We start from the raw sequence: 26,291 nt of genomic DNA on the forward strand, positions 1-26,291 counted from the left end.
GTGATGACCTAGGTTGTTTCCCCCGGCCTGTATAACTAAGATGACCGGACCTCTTGCCTCTCTCCCTACCTTGATTACCTCCATTAGTACCTGTGGCCATAGCAGGCCTCTAATACCTCTCCAGTTGAAATATGTGTTATGAAACTCTAATTTCCTCCCGCCTGGGTGGACTTTCGCCCTTTTTTGTGCCCAATATATATACGAGTGGCCTATCGTAAGTCCGGTCTTATGTATCTCGCCAAACACGTGGATCGCCATCTCCCTATCCTCTGAACTTCCGTTTCTGACAGTCCTGCTCTTGCTGCTTCCGTGGCCGCACCTATGCGGAATGAGTGTGTCCCGTAATCTTTGGGGTGGTTCCCTGCCGATGTTATGCATTTATTAAATATAGCTTGGAACAGGTATCTTGATAATGGCGTTCCATCAATGTGTGATACGAAGAAATTACTTTGTGATCTCATGGTTAGATATGTTTTTACTATTGTTACCCGACTCAGTGTACCGTTTGTGGGTTGTAGAAGTACCCAAGTACCCCTGCCCGCTGGAACCGTTTTCGATTGGTGTATGCGTACACGTATTGCATTATTGGCTATGACTACTTCCTGGTGTAATAAGCGTCCACTGTGGGTAATTTTGGATTGAGGGACTAATTCGCTTATACATAGCGCCCCGAAGAAGGCGATCACAAATGCAGTAGACATTAGTGTTGCTTCAAATTGTGAGTGTCATGTTAATGGTGTTAGGGATAAGATGTGAGAAATCAGTTTTAGTGACACGGGACGGGACGTCTACATTCCTGACTTGGCTGACCCCTTTTCCACCCTTTTATGGATTGTCTGATGATGAATCTTTGTCACATCTCCCCAATTCAGTAGTTGGAAGTGAAATGCTACTCCGGTCAGACACCGCTGCGCTGACGCCCCTGATATGCCCCTCATCATTAGCTGGTGGAGAAATTCTATGGTGACTTGTGATCTGGCTTGTTCACATTGGTCAACCCGTCTGCCTGCTACTAGTCGTGTCCACTCTTCCCATGCCTTACGGTATGCTTGCCACGTTGATGGGGAAAACTGACGCTCTGATTAATGGCATCAACTATTCGCCACTAGATCCCATAGGGAGGGTGGGCAACTGTGGGCCGATGGGTGGGCGTTGTGGAAGTGCTCTGTGAAAATCTGCCAATTGAATTGTTATAAAGCGTTAGCAGCAGCTTTATACCCCTCAGCATAGTGGCTAGCGCGGACCCATACATTATGTTTTAGGCACAGGAATACTAGCCTGCGTAGTAGGCCTAGCACTGGGAGAGACGATGATGCCATCTTATTAATGCAGTGCGCTAGGCTGGTGTTTTGTGTTATGAAGCGTATATTTTTGTTAGCCAGGCGCGCGCCCCATATTTCTATTGCTACCACTATTGGGAAAAATTATTTTCAGGGCTAGATGCAGCTAAAAATTATTATTAATTTCAAAGCTGGTGGAGCTTTGTATAGATGGCCTAATACAATGAGTCCCACACACAGCTAGAAGCCCAAATATTTTTTCAGAGGTAGATGCAGATAAAAATTATTTTTAATTTGCAACCTGATGGAGGTCAGTATAGATGGACTAATAGAGAAAGTCCCACACACTGCTAGAAGGCCAAATATTTTTTCAGAGCTAGATGCAGATAAAAATTATATTCAATTTGCAACCTGATGGAGGTCAGTATAGATGGACTAATAGAACAAGTCCCACACACAGCTAGAAGCCCAAATATTTTTTCAGAGGTAGATGCAGATAAAAATTATTTTTAATTTGCAACCTGATGGAGGTCAGTATAGATGGACTAATAGAGAAAGTCCCACACACTGCTAGAAGGCCAAATATTTTTTCAGAGCTAGATGCAGATAAAAATTATATTCAATTTGCAACCTGATGGAGGTCAGTATAGATGGACTAATAGAACAAGTCCCACACACAGCTAGAAGCCCAAATATTTTTTCAGAGGTACTGTAGATGCAGATAAAAATTATTTTTAATTTGCAACCTGATGGAGGTCAGTATAGATGGACTAATACAACAAGTCCCACACACAGCTAGAAGCCCAATATTTTTTCAGAGGTAGATGCAGAAAAAAATATATTCAGTTTGCAACCTGATGGAGGTCTGTATAGATGGATTAATAGAACAAGTCCCACACACAGCTAGAAGCCCAATATTTTTTCAGAGGTAGATGCAGAAAAAAATATATTCAGTTTGCAACCTGATGGAGGTCAGTATAGATGGACTAATACAACAAGTCCCACACACAGCTAGAAGCCCAATATTTTTTCAGAGGTAGATGCAGAAAAAAATATATTCAGTTTGCAACCTGATGGAGGTCTGTATAGATGGATTAATAGAACAAGTCCCACACACAGCTAGAAGCCCAAATATTTTTTCAGAGGTAGATGCAGATAAAAATTATTTTTAATTTGCAACCTGATGGAGGTCAGTATAGATGGAGTAATAGAGAAAGTCCCACACACTGCTAGAAGGCCAAATATTTTTTCAGAGCTAGATGCAGATAAAAATTATATTCAATTTGCAACCTGATGGAGGTCAGTATAGATGGACTAATAGAACAAGACCCACACACAGCTAGAAGCCCAAATATTTTTTCAGAGGTACTGTAGATGCAGATAAAAATTATTTTTAATTTGCATCCTGATGGAGGTGAGTATAGATGGACTAATACAACAAGTCCCACACACAGCTAGAAGCCCAATATTTTTCAGAGGTAGATGCAGAAAAAAATATATTCAGTTTGCAACCTGATGGAGGTCTGTATAGATGGATTAATAGAACAGGTCCCACACACAGCTAGAAGCCCAATATTTTTTCAGAGGTAGATGCAGAAAAAAATTATATTCAATTTGCAACCTGATGGAGGTCAGTATAGATGGACTAATAGAATGATGCTATGCCCAAAAGATTTTACTTCACTAGGTGCAGTAAAAAAATTGGTATTCTATACACAGGTGGTATATCTTGCAACACAGATAGGCTACTCCACTGACTAACACACTCTGCAATAGGCCAAAAAGGATTAGCTTTGCTAGATTCAGCCAAATGCTGTGAAAAAAACTTGCACAGCACTGGCACAGACCTGCCTGGCAAAAACTGATAGGAACTGATGTAACCTAGTCCTGAAAAGGACTCCAATTACAATTAGTCTTTACTCCCACAACCTATCTATTTAAGAGCACAGACCTGCCTGATAAAAGTCATAGGAAATGCTGTAACCTAGTCCTTAAAAGGACTGCAATCACAACTATTCCCTACTCCCAAGCTATCTGTAGATTTGTGTGAAAATTGGCTTGAAATTAACAAGGTATAGCGCACACAGCAACAGCGGTGCCGTCTAACACGCAGCAGCAGCAGTGAGAAAATGGTGGCGACGGGGAAAATGGCTTGGTCTTATAGGGCAAGGACATGTGACATACACTGCCAATGACACATGCCCTTGCTTGTGTGAAAAAAAGCACTTCGCTCCGTGTGTGCGCTGCTGATAGGCTGACAGATTGCACCTCCCCACTGTAAATGCGGAAAAGAGAAAAAAAATGGAGATCTTCATTGTTCCTGCAGAGATCCATCCCCTGCCCCTCCCCCCACCCCGCTGTACACTCAAACTGCGTATTAACATTAATTTTCATCATTACTGAGAAAAAATCCAGTTATGATTTTGGTGCACGAACAGTTATCGAACATAACCTCGAACAGCCGAATTTTTCTCAAATTGTTCTTGTTCGCCGAACGGCTCGAACACCGCCCAAAACAGCTCGAATTTGAGATTGGCGAACAGTTCGAGTAGAACAACGCTCATCTCTACTTGAGAGTGTGCAATGACAGATGCAGGGCAGGAGGCATCTTCGCAAGCACCATGGACAGAGGATTGGCTTGCTTGCACAACAGCGGAAGAAGCAGTGTTGAAACCCGCAGACACTGTTCCTGGACCCTGGGGTTCGGCCCACAAAGCTGGGTGCTTTGCTGCCATGTGCTTGATCATGCTGGTGGTGGTCAGGCTGCTAGTTTTGCCACCCGTGCTGATGCTTGCCTGGCAGGTGGGTTAAATGGCCTTTTTTGGGTTATCAGCAGTCTTTAAAAAGCTACTAGACTCACAGACCTGTGCTGGCAACTTCCTTCGTGTTGATGTTACGGGAAATGAATTCCTGCCTTCTGTCTGCGGCCCCCACACTGCTTCTTCTTGCCTATTTGGGTGCTCTGCCTCTCTCCCCCTGTGTGCTGCTCTCCTCAATCTGCATGTAGTCCTGTCAGGTTGGGTCAGTTACTATATCATCCACTTGCGCACCCTGGATCTTCTCCTGACTTTCTGACAATTGTGTCTCATCATCGTCCTCCTCTCGTGACACTTTCCCACCGTCGCCTTCATGTGACTGTGGCTGCTCAAATATTTGGGCATCGCTACATGCGATCTCCTCTTGCCCCGCTACAAGTGGACCGGGCGAGAGACCTGAATCTATAAATAGAAAAGTAAACAGCTCTTTTATAGTGTCCAAGTGTGGGATCAGTTGTCTCTGGGCAAACGACATGCTGGGAGGAAGGAGGTTCTGGGTGAGGAATGTACTACTGAGATTCGTGTGGAAGACAGGGTGGTGGTGGTGGCTAAGTGACTGGAAGCATTATCTGCTATCCAACCAATAACCTTTTCACATTGCTCTGTGTTCAATAGTGGTGTTCTGCGGTCCCTCATTAATTGGGACAGGAAGTTCAAGCAAGAAGATATGGGTGTTTTTTGTGACACAATTTCAGCTTGCCCACGGCCTCGGCCTCTGCATGCACCATCACCATCACGTCCATTTCCTTGTCCCTTACCACGTGCCTTGCCCATTGTAAATGGAGGACAATATCTTCCACGCTCACTACAAATGGCTGAATTTGAAGTGAACTTATATGTGATCCATGTGACGGACAAACCACAGTTTTAAATAGCTGGGCTTTAGGCAACTTTTTTGAACAGCAAACTGGTGTCAATAGCTTCACTGACACACTGAAAGAAATTTTTAATGGAGGCAAGAAATGGCAGTATTTTCAGCGCAATTATATGTGATCCGTGTGACGGACAAACCACAGTGTTAAATAGCTGGATTTTTAGCGCTGTAATATGGAAAGGACCTGGCTGTATTCTACAGTGCCAACAAGCAAATGTTGCAGAAAACGGTGTTCTCTGGATTGCTTTTTAAGCAAATAATGAGGATTAAGATCCAAAAAAAAATTATTCCTGGCCCCTGAGACCTGGGCCTATTTCTAGAAATATCTAATAGCTTCAGCAGCAGACATAAGTGGAATGGAGCCTCTTGTGCTATATGCACTGCAGCCTGCTATATACCCTCCCTCCCTGCCTGATATCTCTGCAGATGGATTAGTCCTCAGAAGGACTGTTTGTTGAGATGGATATTTGTCTCTAATATAGTTTGGTATACCTACACTAACTAGAAACAAGCAAATATCTCCCTAGCACAGCAGCACCTATCCCTACACTGTTTGATTCCGGAGTGACTGTAACGAGCATGGTGGCGCCAGGTCTGATATAGACCTGATGATGCTGTGCGGCCAGCCAATCACTGTAATGTCACAACCAACATGGCTGCGACATTACAGTGAGTGGCAGACAATCCCTGCATGTTCATTGGCTCTGTAAAGAGCGTCAAACATGCAGGGAGGGGACCCGATCTCCCTCCGAGCAACCCCGGAAATACTCGGAGAGCGCCGAGCATCTCGAGCAGTGAGATGCTCTGTCGAGCACCGAGCAGCAGCGAGCATGCTTGCTCATCACTAGTCTCCATCTGTTGGGTTGCCTATAGTGGAAGGGGTGTCAGAGCCCCATTATACTATTTCTACTCTGGGGAAATTGATGCCACTTTAGTGGTGTGTGCCAATATTTTTTTGAAATGTGGAGACTCCAAGTTGGGTCTCCTTCATGTGTGCTGCCTGTAGCAGTAGGGCTCCCACACCGTCAGGCATGCACTTACTTTCAGTCAACTACCTGTGTTTCTATCTTTAAATTGTCCTAGCAATAGTTGTCTATGAAACAAATGCCATCAATGTTTGTGCCACCTGAGTGAGGCTGACCAGAAAAGCAGTTTGAGCTATTTCATGAGGTATCAGGGCTCCCAGCACAGCATGCCTAATCCAGTCCCTCACTCACCTCATCCAATTTTGAAATTAAATTCAAAGCTGTGAATACTGACCCAGACCCTGATACCTCATGCATAACCCATTGCTGACCGCTGCTGTGCTGTGAAAAAAAAGTGGTTTGGTACCGTGTTAGCCAGTTGAAAAAAGATTATCTTGTTTTTCCCACTGAGAACAATTTTGTAGTTATGATACCTTTTAATGGCTAACAAAAATAAAATAAGTGATGTTACAAGGCAAGCTTTCGGGACAACTTAGGTCCCTTCCACAGGCATGGTATGGTATAGCATTAAATACGAAGAAACACAAATATATGTGCACAAAGAGAAAAAAAAAATGCAGACGCATGTCATAATAAATTGACATTTAAATAAGCAAACTAAGCTTGGAGAGTGAGTCCTTAATTGGATTAGATTAGTGGTGGGAAAGTTTTATGGTCCCAATATCCATGTAACATCATAGGTCTGGTGCCCTCACTGTCTCTGGAGCAGATTCCTCAGATTTTGTAGTGAGACATAAATCCTCCTGACTGATTTATTTCTGCGTGAAGGGTGCGAAAGACCCTAATCAGTTTGTATTCCCAGACACTTTGATGTTTTTGCTATTTAAAGTTGCCTGTTAATATGACAACTTTCAAATTGTTAATGTTGTGTCCTGGACCACCGAAATATTTGGCCACCGGTACCTGTTTTTTTTAATCTGGAATCGTGTGGTGATGAGACCTCATCCTTGCTCTGTTTCTGTCCTGTTTCTCCCACATAAAGACCCCCAATAGGACATATAGTGCACAGAATTAAGTACACCACATTGGAAGAGGAACATGTGAATGTCCCGGGAATCTTATATTCCTACTGTGTGTTGGGAATCTGTATCCTGTCTTTGGTCTCTACATGGGTGCAGGTTTTGCAGCTCTTCACATTGCAAGGAAAAGTTCCTCTTGGTGTATCTGAGGGCATTGAACTTCAGATCATGATGGTTATTAAATTTGGAGGTTGACTGTAGCACAGCAAGGGAGGGTCTTTGAATATTGTTTTTAGCCGGTCATCCTTGTGTAGTATGTGATGAAAATTTTTAGCAGTTTTTCTCAGTACCTCAAGCTGTGGATTGTAGGTCACCAGCAGAGGTACACGATTATTTTCCTTTTTTTCTCTGTGCTGAAGTAATTGACTTCTAGGGATCCTTGTGGCTACAATGATCTGGTCATCAATGGAGGTGGGGTGATAGCCTTGGTTTAAAAATGTCTTTTTAAGATGGGTTAGTTGTTCATCCCTGTCCGTTGGACTGGAACAGATATGATTATATCTAAGGGCCTGGCTGTAAACAATGGACTTTTTAATGTGCTTCGGGTGGAAGCTGTCCCACCTGAGATATAAGGGACAGTCAATTGGCTTCTGATACAGTGATGTCTGGATTGAACCATTTTGAATATTTATGGTGGTATCCAGAAAGTTGATTTCTTTTTTTAAGTGTTCCAATGTTAAGTTTATGATGGGATGAAATCTATTGAATTTGTCATGGAATTTTAGAAGTTCTTGTTCAGACTCAGTCCAGATTATTAAGATGTCATCAATGTAACGAAAAAAGGCCAAGGGTTTGACGGAGCATGATACTAGAAAGTCATTTTCCAGTTTTGCCATGAAAAGGTTGGCATACTGGGGTGCCATTTTGATGTCCATAGCAGTTCCATTGCACTGCAGATATAGCTCCTCGCCGAAAGAGAAGTTATGTGTGATGATAAATCTGATAAGTCTTAATACAGATTCGGAAGGGATCCCATTAGCTTCAAGAAACATTTGACTGGCGGATAATCCATCTTCATGTGGGATGTTTGAATATAGGTATTCCACATCCATGGTGGCTAAGATGGCACTCTTAGGGAGAGGACCTATTGTAGACAGCTTTCTTAAAAGGTCAGTGGTGTCCTTTAAATAACTGGCTGTATTCCTCACCAGCGGCTCAAGGAAATTTTCTACCCACCCTGAGATCTTTTCGGTGAGTGTTCCCACTCCTGAGATGATTGGCCTCTCTTGGTTACCTGGCTTAAGAATCTTGGGAAGCATATAGAAAATATCTATCCTGGGATTCTCAGATATGAAGTCCAGAAGGTATGTGGAATCTGTACACATACCTTTGACTCTTTTCAAATCCCTCTTATATTTTGGAGTCAGGTCATCATCCAGTTTGGTGTAGTATTGTATGTCCATCAGCTGTCTGTGTGCTTCTTTAATATAGTCAGTCAAAAGGACTATGGCACCACCTTTATCCGCAGGCTTAATAGTGATCTCCTTGTTCTTCAGGCTGTGAATTGCCCATCTCTCCTGCACACTGATGTTGGTTGTTTCCTTTCTTTTTTTATCCAATATCATGAACTGCACCAAATGTCTAAATGAGTCAATATATTGGTCCAAAATGGTGTTGTGTCCAGTCAGATTTTTTATTGTCCTCTAGTTTGACTTGTGTTTGGCTGTTTGCAATGGGTATGGATTTATATATGGTGACCAAAAGAATGTTTAAAAATAAAAAATAAATCTATATTTACCTTCCGATGGCCCCCGCAATCTTGCTTCACTCCGTCCTGGCTGCCGGCAGATCGCGGTACACTGAAGGACCTGCCGACGTCAGCGTCGCTTGACCCATCACATGACTATGACATCAGTGCAGGTCCTCCAGTCCATCGCGAGCTGCCGGCAAGCACAGACAAGGAAACCGGGGGCCATCAGAAGGTAAATATAATATTTATTTTTTATTTTATTCTTTTTTTTACAGTTTCTATGGTACCCAGGTCCAGAGGAGAGTCTCCTGTCCTCCACACCTGGGTACCATCCGCACATTGAACGCATGTATTCCGCATGTGCTTATCTAGTGAAGCGGAATACATGCGTTCTAATGCAAGTCAATGGCGGTGAAAACGCAGTGCTTCCGCAAAATAATTGGTAGTGCTGAGTTTTTTTCCGCAATGATAATCCGCAGCGGAAATTTCCGCAGCATGTGCACAGCACATACGGATTATCATTGGCGAACAAGGCAGGCCTTCTACCATGCGTTTTTTAAGCTTTTCTGCAGCGTTTTTGCCGCTGCAGAAACGCTTAAAAAACGCATCGTGGGCACACAGCCTTTAGGTGATCAATAACCAATGACAGTGTCACACAACACTTCACCGCTGTATTTTAATGAATGGAAGACACATGAAAGCAATGTACAATAAAGTGAACTTAAAATGATTACATTTGCAGGCATTCATCCTATAATACATCAAGAGGCATTAACCTAATTATATAGTGAAGCAGCAGAAAGGGGAATAGGTGCAGATGCATGCTATGCTCCATTTACTGAAACTGAAAAGAATATTTACCTCACAGTTTGATACAACTCTGGAAAAATGATGGTGATGTCCCCCTGCTTATTTTGTTGCTTTGCTTGGGTCAATGAGGAGGCCCCTTTCAAACAAGAAAAAAGAGCCCAGGGGTGACTGTAGTAAGGACTTATTTGTAACTTTGCGTGTTACCATCACTCTCCTTGTACCAATTTGGAGCCCTGCAGTTTAGAGAATGAAAACATTAAATGGTTGCATAGACAGCAAAGGCAGGATTTTCCTTGGCTAGTTTTGATACATACGGCTTATTGTACATCTGTGTATGTAATCTCGAATACAACTCTTATAAATTGTTATTTTTAGAATTAATATGGGCTGTTATAGTGTCCACAATTTTAATCCAATCTCAATGTGATGTACTGTACAAGTAAATCACATGTTTCTGCTGCTGCTGTTCTTACAGATATTTGTAGACATAGCCCTATATATCAGGGGCCAGGGTGAATTTTTTTTATCTTTAATCCTGATTACTTTCTTAAAAAGCAATCCAGAGTACACATTTTTTCTGCTCCATATGCTTGTTAGCACTAGAGAATACAGCCAGATCTTTTCCATATTACAGCAATAAAAATCCAGAAATTTGAACTGAACGTGGAAAATATTAGCTTATATTTTCATTTTGCTGCAGTGTCGGTTAAGCTATTCACACTAGGTCTCTGTGAAGAATAGTATTAGTAAATTACAGGCGTGCTGTTTAAAACCGTGGTTCTCTGTCAGACATATCACATATAACTGCGATCCAAAATCAGCCATTTCTGGTGAATGTGGAAAATATTGTCCTCCATTTAAAATGGGGAAGGTGTGTTGCAAGGGATAGGGAAGTGGACATGATGGTGATGGTGTATGCAGAGGTCGAGGCCGTGGGCAAGCTTAAATTGTGCCACAACAAACACCCACATCTTGTCGCCTGACCTTCCTGTCCCAATAGCTAGGGGACCGCAGCACACCACTATTGAACCCAGAGCAATGTCAAAAGATTGTTGGTTGGATAGCAGATAATGCTTCCAGTCACTTTGTCACCACCACTATCACCCTGTCTTCCACACGGTCAAGTCTGAGTAGCCATGAGTCTGGAAGAGAACATGTGTAGCAATGCCAAAATATTTAAGCAGCCACGATCACAGTGGGAAAGTGCAATTACTGTCGCAAGAGGTGGATGACGATGAGACACAATTGCCAGAAGTTGCCAGTACAACTCTTAGGTCTTCCCAAGTCTGGTTGTTTTTAAAGACTCTGCAGATAACCCCAAAAAGGCAATTTGTACCACCTACCAGGCCAGAATTAGCAGTGGTAACAAAACTAGCAGTCTTACCATGACCAGCGTGATCAGGAACATGGCAGCAAAGCACCCTACTAAGTGGGTTGAACCCCAGGGTCCAAAAACAGTATCTGCCATGGCGCAAATGAAGAATGCCTACCTCCCTGCACGTGTGGGTGCACACTCTCAACTAGCACCATCAGCAAGCATGTCCACGTCCTTGTCGCAGCACAGCGTTCAGTTGTCCCTACCCCAGTCCTCGGAAAGCAATCGCAAATGCGAAGCCAAAGCCCCACAGGCCGCAGTATAGATTCACAAATTTCGCGACTGCTTGTGCTCAAAATGTTGCCTTTTTGGCTTGTGGAGACGGAAGCTTTCCGCAACCTGATGGCGGTGGCCGTCCCTCGGTACTCGGTCCCCAGCCGCCACTTTTTCTCCCGGTTTGCCATCCCCACATTACACGATCACGTGCCCCACAACATTAGCCGTGCCCTCACAACGCAGTTACTGGGAAAGTCCACCTAACCACGGACACGTGGACAAGTGCTTGTGGGCAGGGACGGTACATCTCGCTGACAGCACACTGGGTTAATATAGTGGAAGCCGGGACCCAGTCGGACCTTGGGACGGAACACGTCCTCCTGATGCCGAGGATTGCGGGCCCTGGGTCAATCAGGGTTGCCTCCACATTCTACAGCTCCTCCACCTCCTCCTTTTCAGCCTCCATCTCCGAAATGACCACATCAGTCACAAGCTGGAAGCACTACAGCACTGCTTTGGCCAAGCGACAACAGGCTGTGTTGAAGCTAATATGCTCAGGTGACAAACTGCACAATGCTAAAGATTTGTGGACAGCTCTGAAAGAGCAGGCAGATCTGTGGCTGACACCGCTGACTGTACAGCCAGGCATGGTCGTGTGTGACAATGGCCGTAATCTGGTGCGGCTCTGAAACGAGGTGAGCTCAAATACGTACCATGCCTGGCCCATGTGCTTAAACTAGTGGTTCAGCGGTTTCTCAAAACCTACCCAGATCTGTCCCATCTGCTTGTCAAAGAACGCCGCATGTGTGCCCATTTTAGAAAGTCAGCTACAGCTTCCGCCGCCTTTGCCGTGCTTCAGTAGCTTCCAGCTCACCGACTGATGTGCAATGTCCCCACGCATTGGAACTCTACTCTGCAGATGTTGGGAAGGATTTACGAGCAGAAGAGGACAGTTGTTGACTAACAGCATAAACACGGCCGTCGGTATTCAGGTCAGACTTTTATGTTACGCTTCTTTTCCGGTGACCCTTGCGCTGTCCAAATTTTGGGTGACAGTCATTACTAGTTGGTGACACTTCATAGAATCATAGAATCATAGAATCATAGAATGGTAGAGTTGGAAGGGACCTCCTGGGTCATCTGGTCCAACCCCCTGCTCAAAGCAGGATTCACTAAATCATCTCAGACAGATGTCTGTCCAGCCTCTGTTTGAAGACGTCCATTGAAGGGGAACTCACCACCTCTCGTGGCAGCCTGTTCCACTCATTAATCACCCTAACTGTCAAAAAGTTTTTTCTAATATCTAATCTGTGTCTCCTCCCATTTAGTTTCATCCCATTGCTTCTAGTCTTTCCTTGTGCAAATGAGAATAAAGATGATCCTTCTACAATGTGACAGCCCTTGACATATTTGTAGACAGCTATTAAGTCTCCTCTCAGTCTTCTTTTTTGCAAGCTAAACATTCCCAAATCCTGCAACCGTTCCTCATAGGACATGGTTTGCAGACCAGTCACCATTCTGGTCGCTCTTCTCTGAACTTGCTCCAGTTTGTCTATGTCTTTTTTAAAATGTGGTGCCCAAAACTGTACACAGTATTCCAGATGAGGTCTGACCAAACAGGAGTAAAGACAGATAATGACTTCACGTGATCTAGACTGTATGCTTCTGTTAATACATCCCAGAATTGTATTTGCCTTTTTTGCTGCTGCATCACACTGTTGACTCATGTTCAGTCTATGATCTATTAGTATACCTAAGTCTTTTTCACATGTACTGTTGCTTAGCTCTATTCCTCCCATTCTGTATATGCTTTTTTCATTTTTATTGCCCAGATGTAGTACTTTGCATTTTTCCCTGTTAAAAACCATTCTGTTGGTTGCTGCCCACTGCTCCAGTTTATTTAGGTCTTTTTGAATCCTCTCTCTCTCTTCTCTAGTATTAGCTATCCCTCCTAGCTTTGTGTCATCAGCAAATTTAATCAGTTTACCCTCAATTCCTTCATCTAAATCATTGATAAAGATGTTGAACAATACAGGTCCCAGGACGGAGCCCTGTGGTACCCCGCTTGAGACATTCATCCAGCTGGATGTGAAGCCATTTACAACCACCCTTTGAGTCCGATCACTAAGCCAGTTATGAATCCACCTAACAGTTGCCTGGTCCATTGCATACTTGGTCATTTTTTCAATAAGGATGGTGTGAGATACTTTGTCAAATGCTTTGCTGAAGTCAAGATATACTATATCTACAGCATTTCCCTGATCCACCCAGTCAGTGATTCTGTCATAGAAGGAAATTAAGTTAGTCTGACATGACTTGTTAGTTACAAACCCATGCTGACTCTGGTTAATCACTTCATTCTTATCCATGTACTTACATACATGTTGTTTAATAATTTGTTCAAAGATCTTTCCTGGTATAGAAGTCAGACTCACCGGCCTATAGTTCCCTGGGTCCACCTTCTTCCCCTTTTTGAAGATAGGAACAACATTTGCTCTTCTCCAGTCTTCTGGGACTTCTCCTGTTCTCCAAGAATTTTCAAAGATTATGGAGAGTGGTTCTAAAATTTCTTCTACGATCTCCTTCAGTACTCTGGGGTGTAATTCATCTGGACCTGGAGACTTGAACTCATTTATGTTAGCTAAATATTCCCTCACAATCTTTCTGTTTACAGATAACTTGGATTCCTCTATTCCTTTAAAAGGACAGTGAAGATCAGTTGATGTTACATTTTCTTTCTGAGAGAAAACAGATGCAAAATAGGAATTAAAAAGTTCGGCCTTCTCAACATCCTCTCTTACCATTTCTCCATTTTCATCCTGTAAAAATCCTATAGCATCTTTGACTTTTCTTTTACTTTTGACATACCCCCAAAATCCTTTTTTATTGCTTTTGACATCTCTTGCAAGCCTTAATTCATTGTCAGCTTTAGCTAACCTGATACGTGCCCTGCAGGATCTGCAGACTGCATTATAATCTTCTTTAGATATGCCTCCCTCTTTCCATTTAATAAACATTTCTTTCTTTCTTTTTAGCATGTGTTTAAGTTCTGTGTTCATCCATCCTGGTTTCCTTAAATGCTTCCCATTCTTCCTACTTTTCGGGATTGTTAACGATTGTGCTTTGAGAATCTCATTTTTAAAAATTTCCCATCCTTCCTGGACATTTTTGTCCTTAAGGACATCCAGCCATTGGATCCCTCCTATTCTCTTTCTGAGTCTCTTAAAATCTGCCTTTCTAAAATCTAACCTTGAAGTTTGAGTCTTCACATGTCTTCCTCCTCTAGTTATCCAAAATTCTATAATAGCATGATCGCTGCCTCCTAGCGTCCCAGCCACCTTTACCTCCTCAACCATTTCCTCCCTGTTTATAAGGATTAGATCCAAAGTAGCAGATCCCCTTGTTTTCTCCCCTACCTTTTGGAAGATAAAGTTGTCAGCAAGAGAGGATAAGAATTTGCTTGACCTGTTAGTTTTACTTGAGAGAGATTCCCAACAAATGTCTGGATAGTTGAAATCTCCCATGACCACTACGTCATATTTTTTGGAGAACTTGGTCATTTGATACATAAAGAGTTCATCCATATCTTCAGCTTGCCCAGGTGGCCTGTAGTAAATGCCTACAATGGTGTCCTTTCCGTGGTTCTCTCCTTGTATTCTTACCCAAACAGTTTCCACAGAACTCCCAGTCTCTGAAGCTTCAATCTCTGTGCAGATATACGCTTTTCTAACATACAATGCGACACCTCCTCCTCGTTTATCAAGTCTGTTTCTTGCAAATAAGTTGTATCCTTTTAGCCTTGTATTCCAATCATGTGTATCGTCCCACCAAGTTTCAGTGATTCCAATGACATCATATTCCTTTTCCTGCGTTAGTAGTTCCAATTCTCCTTGTTTGTTGCCCATGCTTTGTACATTTGTATAAAAACATTTTAGTTTGTGATTGGTTTCTCTTCCTCCCATATTTTTATTATTTAAATTGTTTTGTCTTTGTTCTTCCTTTCCACTTCCAGTAGCAGAAATCTCAATAGTATTTGTCAGCTGTATGGCTTTTTCTGGCCTTTTGCTTCCCTTCCCACATTGTTCTAGTTTAAAGCTCTCCTGATGAGTTTAGCAAGGCGACTTCCAAATACATGTTTTCCAGTCTTCGTAAGGTGCACCCCATCTCTAGCAAGTAGTCCATCGTATAGGTAATTCATTCCGTGATCCAGAAATCCAAATCCTTGTTGACGGCACCATCGACGTAGCCAGTTGTTCACCTGTAGAATCTTATTCCACCTCATTGTTCCATGGCCATCCACTGGGATGATGGATGAGAAGACCACCTGCGCTCCCAATTCTTTCACTTTCTTGCCTAAGTCTTCAAAGTCACTGCAGATGGTTTCCAGGTCCTTTCTTGCGGTGTCATTTGTCCCCACATGTATTAGCAGGAATGGGTAGTGATCTGTAGGTCTGAAGAGTCTTGATATCCTGTCAGACACATCTTTAATTTAATCTAGGCCTATGCTACAAAGAGAACTTTCCTGGTGTGAATTGGCTCTCTTTGGAAGTGCATTTTTTATGGAAATATCATCCTTCAAATAAATTTTAATTACACCACATCGCTGAAGTCTCCTCACTCGCTGGATTTTGGTCTGAACTTCCTATTAATGGGAACATTGTTTTCCTCTGACCTTTTACATTTCTTGCAAGGGACATTGCAGTTCCTCTAAATTTTTGGCAGCAGTTGCATTCACTGCATAAGCAAACAGTATGGGAGACCCACTTCCTAATAGTGGGATCATTGTTTTCAGGAGGCTCTCCGACCTCTATGTCTCTTTCATGGGACTGCACTTGCAGTCACTGCATACGCAATAACAGTATAGGATACCGACTCTATAATAATGGGAACAGCAAAGCATAGCTGACTGATGGCCCTTTAAGAATAGTAAGGGCCGCCTTTTGGCCCTATAAAAATAGGCTTTGTGATTTTCAGAGTCCCTGCTTCATATCATGTTTCATTTGTGTCTGATCATGTCTCACACACCACATGGCAAGATAAGGTAGTAAAATGTTAAAAAGTATTTTTCACCGTTGAAAGCAATGCAAAAGTGAAAAAACGCATCAAATATGCTACGTGTGAACATAGCCCAAGGTGTGCAGGAGTATTTTTGGTTATTTATTTTGCCTTATATACAAGTCATTACCCTGGAAAGGATGTTCCTTAACATATTTCCCAGGAAAATCCATTTTGGCTTCGTTTTTTGTATCTTTTATTGTGAGTCCGTAAAAGTGGTGTAATACTCTGACCACGTTGCTGACAGCAGTGATCTGGGAGTCAGAGATGCTTCCAGGGGTCTTCCCCATGCTGTTCCCATGTCATTTGAGCACTGTTCCCATCGATTTGGGCAATTTTTAGGCCCTCTGCAGACCGCTGGGGATGGCCGCCGGAAATATGCTCGAGTTTCCCATAGACTTACATTGGGCTCGTTACTCAGACCGAGCACTCGAGCATTCCAATTTGCTCAACCCGAGCAACGAGTACCCGAGCATTTTAGTGCTCGCTCATCACTAATCACCACATCTGTAAAAGCTCAATCTTTAAAAAATAAAAAGTTTATATGTATATATTTAACCTGTCTGGTAAAAGCTGTAAATAAAGTCATTTTTTGTTGACCTTATAGCAGCACAATCACAAAACCGCTAAAATAATTAAAAACTGAACAAATTTGGTACCATCATAATTGTACTTTGCAAATACAATTCCCAAGAAACCATGTCAGAATTACATTTTTTTTCCACAATTTCCAGTGTAATATATGGTAAATTGAATGGTGTCATTCAAAGCTAATACTTAGCACTCATATGTTTATTTTTTGCAGGACATGTGGACTGAAAAATAAATGTATGGCTTTTAGAAAAAAGGGAGGAAAAAAACTAAAAAAAGCACAAAACGGAAATTGGCCACGTTTAGAAGGGATTAAAACATGTGAAATTGTGCCCGAAAAGTGATTCTTAAATTCACAGAGAAAATCACGACTACTCTTCTTATTAGAAATAAATACCCCTTCCATCACTCCTTGAACAGGAATTGTGAAGCTTGATTTTTTTTATTTCTGTTATGTGGCTTTTCCACCACACTGTATAAAATTCAATGACAGTTTTGTTTGATTATTATTGATATTAACAGAAACATTGTTTTCCAAAGTAATATTACACTGCTAATTCAGACAACCTTTCACAAAAATAAATTTACAAGAATAAATTATGCCTAATTTAGTGATTTCTAGGAGCCTCTTGAACATGACAATGTGAAATTAGTCTCTCAAAGTTATTGTGCATAGCAAACGTTCTGATAAAGCGATCATTTCTCAATATTTGTGTCTTTCAGCTTGTCATTACAGTATTGAACTAGTCCTGGGGTAAAGTGCTCCACGGTCATTGATTACAACTACTCCCTAATTTATGTATTGATTTCTAAATAAAGTCAGCTCCTTTCTCCTCCCCCAGAAGAACAGGGGGGAGCATGCATAAATGTGAGCTACACACGAGTCTGGGAATGTTTTATAAGGACAAAGCCACATTCATCCTGTACTGAGTGTTTTCTAAGACCTTGTAAAACAATTTGTGGTCCTATAATACTTTGTCTTATTAATTTATAACTTACAATTTCTCTGATTTTGCAGGGAAGTATTTAAAGGTAAGCAACATTTTTGTACAATTTTTGACTAGTTCAAGTTGTGTCTTTTTTTTTTTAAAATGCTAAGGATTTATTTTTTTTCTGCTGCCTTTACTTTGTTTCAGATAGCATAAAACCTGAATGCATCAGAAGGTTCACAATGAAGATTAAACATATTGCAATTCATATATTCACTGTGACAAAATACTAATAGCATCTAAGTGGAAATCAACTGATGTTCCTACTGTTTCAGAAATTATGAAAAGAATGTGTTCTAATTCTTTCAAATATTTGTATGTTTTAAGAAACAATTCTTTAAAAAAATATTATGTCACATGGTCTCCTTGGAATTGGTATCTGTCATCCAAGTAGGAATGCCTTTATAGATAAGAAGTATTATCTTATGCCAGGAAACACGTGTACAACTGTATATCTGTTCAAACAAATTAAAAAAATTTATTGTTTAAACTGTTATTATAATAAGTATAATCTTTACTATCTGTATCTTTGTTCTTTTTTGATTATCCTTCACTATTCTTCCCTTTTATTCCCCTCCCTTCCTTTTAATTTTCCCTCACATTGCCCTTTTTCCTTCTCCTCTTTCTATTCTCCATCCTCACTCCCCCTTCTGCTTTTAACCCTTCCTTCTTTCCTAATATTTCCCTATAGGTTATGTTTTACTTAATTGTCTGATTTGAATAATTGTTTACTAATATGATATATATATATATATATATATATATATATATATATATATACAGTACAAGTACAGACCAAAAGTTTGGACACAACTTCTCATTTAAAGATTTTTCTGTATTTTCATAACTATGAAAATTGTACATTCACACTGAAGGCATCAAAACTATGAATTAACACATGTGGAATTATATACTTAACAAAAAAGTGTGAAACAACTGAAAATATGTCTTATATTCTAGTTTCTTCAAAGTAGCCACCTTTTCTTTGATGACTGCTTTGCACACTCTTGGCATTCTCTTGATGAGCTTCAGCGGAATGGTTTTCACTTCACAGGTGTGCCCTGTCAGGTTTAATAAGTGGGATTTCTTGCCTTATAAATGGGGTTGGGACCATCAGTTTTGTTGTGCAGAAGTCTGGTGGATACACAGCTGATAGTCCTACTGAATAGACTGTTAGCTGCTTTTTCTTGCCATAATACAAATTCTAAATAAAGAAAAACAAGTGGCCATCATTACTTTAAGAAATGAAGGTCAGTCAGTGCGAAAAATTGGGAAAACTTTGAAAGTGTCCCCAAGTGCAGTTGCAAAAACCATCAAGCGATACAAAGAAACTGGCTCACATGAGGACCGCCCCAGGAAAGGAAGACCAAGAGTCACCTCTGCTTCTGAGGATAAGTTTATCCGAGTCACCAGCCACAGAAATCGCAAGTTAACAGCAGCTCAAATTAGAGACCAGGTCAATGCCACACAGAGATCTATCAGCAGACACATCTCTTCAACAACTGTTAAGAGGAGACTTTGTGCAGCAGGCCTTCATGGTAAAATAGCTGCTAGGAAACCAAGGTTAAGGACAGGCAACAAGCAGAAGAGACTTGTTTGGGATAAAGTACACAAGGAATGGACATTAGACCAGTGGAAATCTGTGCTTTGGTCTGATGAGTCCAAATTTGAGATCTTTTGTTCCAACCACCGTGTCTTTGTGCGACGCAGAAAAGGTGAATGGATGGACTCTACATGCCTGGTTCCCACCGTTAAGCATGGAGGAGGAGGTGTGACGGTGTGGGGGTGCTTTGCTGGTGACACTGTTGGGGATTTATTCAAAATTGAAGGCATACTGAACCTGCATGGCTACCACAGCATCTTACAGCGGCATGCTATTCCATCCGGTTTGCGTTTAGTTGGACCATCATTTAAATTTCAACAGGACAATGACCCCAAACACACCTCCAGGCTGTGTAAGGGCTATTTGACCAAGAAGGAGAGTGATGGGGTGCTATGCCAGATAACCTGGCCTCCACAGTCACCAGACCTGAACCCAATCGAGATGGTTTGGAGTGAGCTGGACCGCATAGTGAAGGCAAAATGGACTACAATTGCTAAGCATCTCTGGGAACTCCTTCAAGATTGTTGGAAGACCATTTCCGGTGACTACCTCTTGAAGCTCATCAAGAGAATGCCAAAATTGTGCAAAGCAGTCATCAAAGCAAAGGGTGGCTACTTTGAAGAACCTAGAATATAAGACATATTTTCAGTTGTTTCACACTTTTTTGTTAAGTATATAATTCCACATGTGTTAATTCATAGTTTTGATGCCTTCAGTGTGAATGTACGATTTTCATAAGAAGGTGTGTCCAAACTTTTGGTCTGTAATGTATATATTGCTTTGATCATATTTATATTCTCTTATCCCTTAAATTGTTAAAATTCCACAAATAAAAAGAATTGCTTGTAGAATGTACACAGTGAAAGCACGATGCCTGATCTTTTTCTATTCATGTGCTAGTCAGAACTAAGTTCATAAATTTTTAGAAGCTAGTGTAATGTGGTATTTCATTTCAAGGACTCGTTCACACTTGAAAAAAAAGAACAGCACTTGAACCAATGTTATTGAATGGGCCAGTGCCAATGACCAATTTTTTCCATTGAAACATCGCAGCATGAACTAGGTTATCCCATAAAGAGACTTACCCTTTCAAATCTATAGGTGCTTGAAAAATATCGGATGCCATACAAAGACACAGTACAGCATCTGATTTTTATGTATACATTGCAATTCTGTAACTTAGGAAACTCTAAATGGTGTTGTAAATGATTAATAGCTGTTGAGTAAAAAGACGGATTGTTTACGGACGGTATGCAGATGGGAAGTGAGAAAAAAATCATCCCACTTTTCTGGATGAAACTCTGAATTACCCATGAAGACATACCCAAGCTTTCTTTCTGGCAACTTATAAACTGATGACAAGATCTGATTCTCTGTTTCTCAGTAGAAGGATAGTAGAAATACTATTTTCCTATTAACTAAAATTTTGGCATATAGCTCAAATACTTCCATGTGAGCTAGAGAATAGTGAACACATTAGTAAAAAAAAGACAGAAAATACTAGTTGTCAGAAATATAAAATCTAGTAGATTCTTTGCAATATAACTCTGGCGGCCAGGGGCATACATAGAAATCATGGGGCCCCATAGCAGAAGTTCTAATAGCCCCCTCCCCTCAAAAAATAAGAAAATTAATATCCAGAAAAGTCACAGAAGAGCAGATCTCAAAACTTTGCATCCTTTACAAAGTAATTTTCCTCTTACTGAAGCCATAGGTTCCCTATTCAAGTATGATGCCAACAAAAGTGCCACACAAACACTGTATGATACCCCCACAGTAAGTTCTTCCACAGTACCCTCCACACGCAGAGTATGATGACTATACTGCACCCTACCTCAACTCCCCCAGAAAAGTATGGTGACCCCAACATAATGATGGTGATCTCCCAACTGTGAACCCCATACAGCCCTCCATGCAATATAATGAGCTTACATACAGTATAATGGGCCCACACATCACCACACTGTATAATAGCCCCCACTAGCCCATAGTATGATGGACCCCACACAAACCTTCACACTGTATAATTGCTTGCATACAGCATTATAGCCGTCCATAAAGTATAAAGGCTCTCACATAGCACTTCAAAAATTATAATGGCCCTCACATAGTCCTCCAAATATTATAATGACCCCCACATAGCCTTCCAAATTATATAATAGCCCCCATATAGTATCATGGGCCACATAGTCATCCATATAGTATACTGTACCCCATAATCCTCCATATAGTATAATGCACTCCTCATAGTCCTCCATACATTATAATGTACTCCTCATAGTCCTCCATACATTATAATGCACTCCCCATAGTCATCCATATAGTATAATGCACTCCCCATAGTCATCAATTCAGTATAATTCATCCCATAGTCCTCCATATAGTATAATGCACTCTCCATAGTTCTCCATACAAAATAATACACTGACCATAGTACTATCAAGAGTATAATGCACTCCCTAGTTCTCCATATAGTATTATGGCCACCCAGAGCTGCCACCAGGAATTTCAGGGTCCCATACTGGAAAAAATGTTGGGCCCCCTTTGAGACTCTGCCCAGGCTCCACCCGAGCTTCGCCTCCACCCAAGTTCCTCCTCCACCCCTTGAACTTTTCACAGTCCCACCGCTCATTCTTGGAAAAACTCCCCTTCTGCACCACATCCTCACCAATCACACATTAACAGTTCCCATCAAATACCATATCATATACATAGCCATCAGCTTTTGTTTTGGCCAAAAGATTTTTTAAGCCTGCCACCGCGACAAGGTAGACTCTTTTGTCAAGGCACGACTTTTCTCTAACCTATTAAAAATTTGTCAAAATATCCAATACTCTTTTTAGCTATATTTTTATTTATTTTTCTTTAAGGGAATGTGTCACATATATTATTTAAAATTATCAATAATACAAGGGACAAATACCACCACACCATGGCCGCACCACATATTACCACCACATAGTGAGCAAATAATACTACATACAAAGAACAAATTCCACCACACCATGACCAGATCACATATTACCACAGTATAGTGACTGAATAATATTACATACAAGGAACAAATACCACCTCACATTTACCAGATCACATATTACGACATCATAGTGACCGAATACTACAATGCTGATCATTAATAAAAAACACAATATTCATATTAACATAAGTGACATTATACACAGGAGCTCTGTTTATAGTATACAGTGTATAGTGTCAGTGTACAGGTAACACACTGACTCACTAGTGACATTATGCACAAGAGCTCTGTAGCAAACAAAAAAACAGAAAAGACGATCCTGAGGCCTTAATATATAAAACTATAAAATCTTTATTGATACAAAATATAAATCACAGGAAATGAAAGTAGACATAACGCAGCACAACTGGCTCTGCATGATAAGGAGGCGCAGCAGAAAAGATGTATGCATAAAATCAATAAGCTATAAAGTATGAGATATATTCCACCTTTTACATGTCAAAGAGTATTTATAAATATAACAGCCATAGTAACAAATACTTTAATTAGACAAATCACTCCAAGGGGTAATATAAAACTACTTAGATGTTTGCATGGCTGTTCATATACAGTATCCTATAGGGTGGAAAAAGTAGCCCCGGTACAAGTCCACATGTATATTAATACAAATTAATGGCTTACCTATGGCAAATAAACACCTATGGACAGTGACCAAGTGGAGGGGGTGAGCATACACTCAAGACAGCTGTACGGCCGCCCCAACACGCGTTTCGGACACTGTTCATCAAGGGGCTCTGTATAAGGTGTCAGTGTACAAGTAATACACTGACTCACCAGTGACATTGTGCACAGGAGCTCTGTATATAGTCTACAGTGTATTGTGTTAGTGTACAGGTAACACACAGATTTACTCACTAGTGACCTTATACACAGGAGCTCTGTTTATAGTGTCCGTGTACAGTTAATACAGGGATCCCCAGTGACATTATACACAGGAGCTATGTACATAGTATACAGTGTATAGTCAGTGTACAGATAAGACACTGACTCAACAGTGACATTATACTCAGGAGCTTTGTATATAGTGTCACTTTACAGGTAATACAGTGATCACTGGTGAAGAGTGAGCATGCTCGCTACTGCTTGGTGCTCGCCTGAGCATCTCACTGCTCGAGATGCTCGGCGCTCGTCGAGTATTTCCGGGGTTGCTCGGCGGGAGCTCTGGTCCCCTCCCTGCTTGCTTGGCGCTCTTTAGAGCGCCAATCAACATGCAGGGATTGCCTGCCACTCACTGAAATGCCATAGCCATGTTGGTTGTGGCATTACAGTGATTGGCTGGCCGCACAGCATCATCAGGTCTATATCAGACCTGGCGCCGCTGTGCTCATCACAGTCACTCCGGAATCAGGCGGTGTAGGGAGAGATTTGCTTGTGTATTAGGTAGTGTAGGGAGAAAAATCGCACATTACACATATCCATCTTAACAAACAGTCCTTTTGAGGACTAACTAATCCATCTGCAGAGATATCAGGCAGGCAGTGTATATAGGCAGGCAGGCAGGGTATATAGAAGACTGCAGTGCAAATAGCACAAGAGGCTCCATTCCAATTCTGTCTTCTGCTGCTGTTAGATATTTCTATGGAAAGGCCCAGGTCTCAGGGGCCAGGAATACTTTTTTTGGATCTTAATCCTCATTATTTGCTTAAAAAGCAATCCAGAGAACACAGTTTTTCTGTGCCATTTGCTTGTTGGCACTGCAGAATACAGCCAGGTCCTTTCCATATTACAGCGCTAGAAATCCAGCAATTTAAAACTCTGTTTACTCCGTCACTCGGATCACATATACGTTGTCAGAAAATACTGCCATTTCTGGCCTCCATTAAAAATTTCTTTCAGTGTGTCTGTGAAGCGATTCACAGAAGTTTGCTGTTCAAACTACTTACCTACAGGCAAGGTATTTAAAACTCTATATTCTCCGTCACATGGATCACATATACGCTGTCAGAAAATACTGCCATTTATGGCCTCTATTAAAAATTTCTTTCAGTGTGTCAGTGAAGCAATTCACAGCAGTTTGCTGTTCAAACTACTTACCTACAGGCCAGGTATTTAAAACTCTGTTTTCTCCGTCACACAGATCACATATAAGTTCGCTCCAAACTCAGTCATTTGTAGCGAGCGTGGAAGATACTGTCCTCCATTTAAAATGGGCAAGGCACGTGGCAAGGGACGGGGAACTGGACGTGATGGTGATGGTGCATATAGAGGCCGAGGACAAGGCCGTGGGAGGCTGAAATTGTGCCACAACAAACACCCACATCTTCTCGCCAGACCTTCCTGCCCCAATTCCTAGGGGACTGCAGCACACCACTATTGAACCCAGAGCAGTCTCAAAAGGTTGTTGGTTGGATAGCGGATAATGCTCCCAGTCACTTAGCCACCACCTCCACCACCACCCTGTCTTCCACACGGTCAAGTCTCAGTAGCCGTGAGTCTGGACCGCATATTCCTCACCCTGATCCTCCTCCCTCCCACCATGCCGAGTGCCCGGAGACAACTGATCCCACACTTGGACACTCTGAAGAACTGTTCACTTTTCCATTTTTAGATTCAGGCTTCTCGACCGGTCCACTTGAAGCAGGGCAAGAGGAAATCGCATGTAGCGATGCCCAAATATTTGAGCAGCCACGGTCACACGAAGGCGACGGTGGGAAACTGTCACAAGAGGTGGATGATGATGAGACACAATTGCCAGTAACAGAATATAGAAACTACCGCACTCCTGGAGTGGAAGAGGTGCTCAGGTGGGGTTGCAAGCCCGTAGTATTATCAATAAATAACCTGGCACTCAATTGACATGGATTGTAGCTCGTGTATCCCTCCCCCCCACTTTAGCCTGACCTGAGCTAACGGTGGATACCGCGTTCTATCTCCTCCATGGCTGCATCTGATCTCTACACCTCCCAGGTATCTTCCACCTTCTCCCTCCACTCCATCAGGACTTTTGGTATCTTCCCTTAGACTCACACTTCATTTCTTCCACAGTGCTCTGTGCCAAACCCGGCCTCAGCCTTACTCCTAACATCACTTTGTATCTGGTAGGCTCTATCATATACTGGTATCCATGTTACCTTGTTATCCCATCCCACCCATTGTCGTCCTAGTCCTCCTTCCCATCCATTCCCCATGTTGTATATTCCATATTTATTTCACATGACAATTTGATTATTTTCAATTAGAATCATAGAATCATAGAATCATAGAATCATAGAATGGTAGAGTTGGAAGGGACCTCCTGGGTCATCTGGTCCAACCCCCTGCTCAAAGCAGGATTCACTAGATCATCTCAGACAGATGTCTGTCCAGCCTCTGTTTGAAGACGTCCATTGAAGGGGAACTCACCACCTCTCGTGGCAGCCTGTTCCACTCATTAATCACCCTAACTGTCAAAAAGTTTTTTCTAATATCTAATCTGTGTCTCCTCCCATTTAGTTTCATCCCATTGCTTCTAGTCTTTCCTTGTGCAAATGAGAATAAAGATGATCCTTCTACAATGTGACAGCCCTTGACATATTTGTAGACAGCTATTAAGTCTCCTCTCAGTCTTCTTTTTTGCAAGCTAAACATTCCCAAATCCTGCAACCGTTCCTCATAGGACATGGTTTGCAGACCAGTCACCATTCTGGTCGCTCTTCTCTGAACTTGCTCCAGTTTGTCTATGTCTTTTTTAAAATGTGGTGCCCAAAACTGTACACAGTATTCCAGATGAGGTCTGACCAAAGAGGAGTAAAGACCGATAATGACTTCACGTGATCTAGACTGTATGCTTCTGTTAATACATCCCAGAATTGTATTTGCCTTTTTTGCTGCTGCATCACACTGTTGACTCATGTTCAGTCTATGATCTATTAGTATACCTAAGTCTTTTTCACATGTACTGTTGCTTAGCTCTATTCCTCCCATTCTGTATATGCTTTTTTCATTTTTATTGCCCAGATGTAGTACTTTGC

The sequence above is a fragment of the Phyllobates terribilis genome, unplaced genomic scaffold (genome assembly GCF_046119375.1).
Source record: "Phyllobates terribilis strain yellow unplaced genomic scaffold, ASM4611937v1 Scaffold_11__3_contigs__length_659146591, whole genome shotgun sequence".
In the NCBI taxonomy this organism is placed as follows: Eukaryota; Metazoa; Chordata; class Amphibia; order Anura; family Dendrobatidae; genus Phyllobates; species Phyllobates terribilis.